The 4,702-nt window shown below is 50.9% G+C and overlaps 1 long non-coding RNA gene across 1 annotated transcript; it reads right to left on the bottom strand.

Annotated features, from left to right (window-relative positions):
• Positions 1–1,965: 1,965 nt before the first annotated feature.
• LOC308648096 lies at positions 1,966–4,199 on the bottom strand. The gene is made up of 3 exons (XR_014021779.1): positions 3,917–4,199; positions 3,340–3,446; positions 1,966–2,753 (listed from the first exon to the last, which is right to left on the bottom strand). It is a non-coding gene; the product is annotated as an uncharacterized lncRNA (long non-coding RNA).
• Between the last annotated feature and the right edge of the window lie 503 nt (positions 4,200–4,702).

The raw sequence follows: 4,702 nt of genomic DNA, 5'->3' as shown, positions 1-4,702 counted from the left end.
TTGGCTTCTTTAGGATGCCCAGCATAGGTCTGGGGGATCTGGGGGAGTGCAGAGGGGAGGGCCCTGCAGGGCTCTGCATCCTGACTCCCTGAAGGAGAGGCAGTATGGAAACCTCTCAGGCCCACAGGCAGGGCCTGTGGGGGGAATGGCTCTGTAGAGCTCAGTGGCCGGTTGTACCCCGTGGGAAAGCCTTGGCCCTGGCCAGCCAGGGAGCCCCGATGGTGCCGCCTCCTACCCATGGCTTGGCTCAGCGGGTTCCCAAGTGGCTTGACTTCCTCCCTCCTCTGCCCCCACCCTCCCTAGTCCCCAGGGAGCCAGAGAGGCCACTTGGCCCTCCCTCCTCAAGTCCCACAGGCTTCCCTAAGTCCCTTCCCCACACACCTCAGAGCCAGGCCTCCCCAGGGGGAGCAGAAGGGTAGCCTCTACCTCCCCGAGGCACCCCTGCCTCTAGGTCTGTTTAGGGCTGGCAGGGCCCACCCCACTCCTTCCGCTGCACACCGAGGCTCCACTCTCGGCTGCAATAACAGGGCTTTGGGTATGGGCTGTTGTTTTTGCAGCTGGGCTGGGGCGGAGCAGCAGCGGGAAGGCGTCTTGGGTACTGACCGTCTGAGAAAGCCCCGAGCCCGCATTCCCACTAGGGCAGGGGCAGCCCCTTCAGGCTAGGGAGAGAGGACCATGGGCAAGGCCCGAGATGATAGGGAAGCCAGAGGAGGCCAGCAGGCAGGGCAGAGAGAAATTAGAGGAGCCTGGAAGTCCCAGGCCCTCTGTGAGCCACCTCCTCCCCTAGCAGGCTGTGGTTCTCCCTGTTCTAACTGCAGCTGGAGCCTCCCACCCCCTCCCCACACACATCTGGGAGATGCTGGAGCTAGCTTCCTTAAAATAAACAACAAACAAAATTTAAAAAATCTCATTTACTAAAGGGACAATGTTGGAATAAAAAGAACAAAGTAAAGGTCACTCATAACCCTTTGTGCAAAAATACTCATTATGAACTTATTTTTTTTTAATATTGGGGATGGAACCCATGGCCGTCCGCATGCTAAGCAAGTGTTCTACCACTGAGCTACATCCCCAGCCCTCATTGGAACTTTTTGACAAACTTCCCCATAACCTATTTTTTTTAATTATGAAAAATATACATCACATAAAAGTTGCTGTTTTATCCATGTTGAAGAATACAGCTCAGTGTATCCGCATTGCTGTACAGCTATCTCCAGAACTTTCTATCCTCCCCAACTGAAATTCGAAACCCATTAAACAGTAACTTTCCCCAGGATCTGGAAACTACCATGTTACTTTCTGTCTCTACAAAGTTGGCTGTTCTAGGGACCTCATGTATGTGTATATATTTGTCCTTATTTTCTGTCTGGCTTATTTCACTTAGCATATCGTTAAAATTCATCTGTGTTGTAATATGTGTCAGAATTTCCTGCCTTTTTAAGACTGGATAATATTCCATTGTGTGTCACATTATTGTTTATGCATTCATAATATTTTTTTGGTACTGGAAATTAAACACAGGGGTGCTTTGTCACTAAGCTATATCCCCAGACCTTTTTATTTTTAAGGCAGGGTATCACTAAATTGTTGAGGTAGGCCTCAAATTTGTGATCTCTTGTCTCAGCCTCCTGGTAGCTGGAATTAAAAGAATATACCACTGTGCCCAGCTCATAATCTGTTTTTTTTAATGTGATGAAGATTGTACTTTGACAATAGTTAGAGATCCTTTATACTTTACTCAGGTGTTACCATGTCATTAAAATTTTTCCCTAGACATAATTTTTTAGAATATTTTTTAGTTGTTGGTAGACCTTTATATCTATTTATTTATATGCGGTGCTGAGAACCGAACCCAGTGCCTCATACGTGCCAGGCAAGTGTGCTACTACCGAGCCCAAGCCCCAGCCCCAACCCCACGAGACAAAATTTTTAATGTTTTCTCTTTTTTCTTTTTTGGTACCAAAATTGAACCCAGGGGCGTTCAACCACTGAGCCAAATACCCAGCCCTTTTATATACTTTTATTTAGAAAAAGAGTCTCACTTAGTTGCTTAGGGTCTCACTAAATTGCTGAGGCTGGATTATGACTTGGGATCCTCCTGTCTCAGTCTGTCGAGCCACAGGATTACAGGTGTGCACCACCACGCCCAGCAAGTGTTTGTTCTTTAATTCCTTGTGTAGATGGAAATAAGGTAACACACTTGACCAATCTCTTACTATTGGATAACAATGTATTTTCTTTTTCTGTTTGATTTGTTATTGTTGTTGTTATAAATGGCACTGAGAAGCATATCTTTTTAGACTGTTTTATGGATCTTCCTGTGGCTATTTCAAATTATTTCCCAAGAGAAAGTACCAGAAGCAGAATTACCAATCAAAGTGATTCACGTTCCTCAGTCTCTTCACCAACATCACCCAAACTTTCCAGACAAATCATGCTCCTATCGTGGAACCCAGAGCCTTTTCCTTCCTTCACCCCATACTCAGCAAACTTCATCATCTGGGCGTCTGGTAACCAGGAGCCGGGAAACTGCTGCACCTTACCATTCCTTGGAGAAAGGTGGAGACCACCACAAGCAGAGCTTCAGGGAACCCAGCCTCCTGGGACACAGCAGTGTTTCCTGAGGCTGCTCTGTCCCAGGAGGCAGGCCAGTCTGGTCAGGAGACAAGTTTTGATGTCTTTAGGGCAGAGTGACTCAGAAGAGAGCCAGATGGGGCCTGGAAGCTACTCTGGGAGATCTCAGTACAGTCAGCCTGGAGGCAAGGAAGCAACCAGTGAGGTGAAAGTGCATATCTCCACCCTAGATGTGCCCTAGGCTTGGCCCAGGACCACTCTGCAGACACCTTAGCCACTGCTTAGCCAACCCCATGCACAGGGGTAGCTGTGGAAATAGTGTATTTATTTATTTATTTATTTATTTATTTATTTATTTATTTATTTATGCCAGATGTGGTGGCACACACCTGTAATCCTAGTGGCTCAGGAGTCTGAGGCAGGAGGAATGCGGGTTCAAATCCAGCCTCAGCAATTTAGTGAGCCCTAATCAACTCAGTGAAACCCTGTCTCTAAATAAAATATAAAAAGGGCTGGGGCTGGGGCTCAGTGGTTAAGCACTCTTCATTGTCTCACCCCTCCCCATCCCCCCACCCCCCCACCCCCGTGCTGGGGATTTTGTCCTCGGCTAGGCAAGTGCTCAAGCACTGAGCTACCTCCTCAGCTCATTTGTTGAGGGCTTAACCTACGCTACACACATTGGCTACTTACACAACACTTACACCTTCGGGGCCTCTGTAGTACCTATTTTGCTGACAAGACTACTGAGTTCTGGTTACTTGGTACCTTGGTCAGGGCACAGAGCTGGGGTGCAGCACAGCTGGTCTCTTTGACTCTAGAGCTTGTTCCTGCATCTTTCTGCTTCTCCTAGGAGCTCTGCAGGCATCCCAAGTCTAGGAAGCGGGAAGGGAGAACTGTGAACTAGTGATGGTCTATGGGGGTGGGACTTGGCTGACTTTCTTCCCAGTTTTGCCCAATCCTGGGCCAGAGACCTCCAACTATGGTGAATGAGGAGTACTTTATGCCCCAAAGGGATCTGGCTGGGGCAGGGATGGTGGCAACCCAGGGGTGGGGGGCTGGGACCACACCGAACACAAAGGGCCCGATTGTATTACAAACTCTGCTCTTTGGGAAAATAAGTACCATGAAGTCGTCTTATTTTAGACAATCTGGTGTCCCAGAGACCCAGCGCCAAAGAAAACAGCTAAGGAAGCCGAGCCAGCAATGTTGAAGACTGCAGGTAAGGCCAGTCCTTCTGAGGTCAGGGATTGGAGCTGGAACTCAGGTGCTGAAGGTTCCTTGGGGTCCAGTCAGAGGACAGGTCTTGGATGGGGAAATTATTCTATATACAGAGGGGCCGCACCATATCGAGAAAGCCTGGGGTGGATCAGAGATCAGCAAATCCCATGGGTTCCATTCCTGAGGCTGAGGAACAGGCTCCAAGACTGTCCAGCTGGGGGTTGGCCAGGCCTCGGGCCATCAGAGCACCCTACAAGGCAGGGGTGGGTTGCTCAGTATGCACCAAGGCGGGAAGGGTGACCTTTTTTCCGGAACAGGATTCCCTATGGGGCATGGGCCAGAAGTCAGTGGGCTCGAGAATCTGGGACGTGCCTGTTTGGCTGGGCTCAGGTCAAGAGGGCACCCCGCTGGCCTGGCCTCACCAGCCAAAGCCAACACAGGAAATGCCAGGCCGACCTCAGTGGCCAGCACCTCATTGGCTCTGGCTGGCAGCGAGCACCCGCCTTCCAAGCTCAGTCGTTGGCAGCCCCTGCTGGAAGGAAGAATGTCATTACTGCCCAGGGGATGCGCAGTCCCCAGCCTGTCCTTTTGGGCTCAGCTTCATGGCAGGAGAAGCCAGGCAGCAAACACAGGAGATCCGCAGGCAGCAAGAGGGAGCCAGGCGTTACCCTGGACGGCGGCCACCGGGCTGTTGCTGGGATCCAGTTTCATGCTCCTTCGAGGAGAGCCGCGAGGGGTCATCCCCTCCACGACGCCCCAGGAAGGAGACTGATGGGCAGACAGTTGTTAACGCCGCGCCACTGTGGCCAGCGTGTGATTAAGGCTGCAGTAATTGGCCTCGCAGCCAGGCAGGGGCCGGCCCGACAGCCGACAGCCGCCAGCCGCCGGGGTCCTCAGGGCAGGGGAGGGG

The sequence above is a fragment of the Spermophilus citellus genome, assembly GCF_964194105.1.
Source record: "Spermophilus citellus genome assembly, chromosome: 4".
NCBI lineage: Eukaryota > Metazoa > Chordata > Mammalia > Rodentia > Sciuridae > Spermophilus > Spermophilus citellus.
Note: the sequence above shows the minus strand (reverse complement) of the source record. Positions and strands in the feature narration are given on the sequence as shown.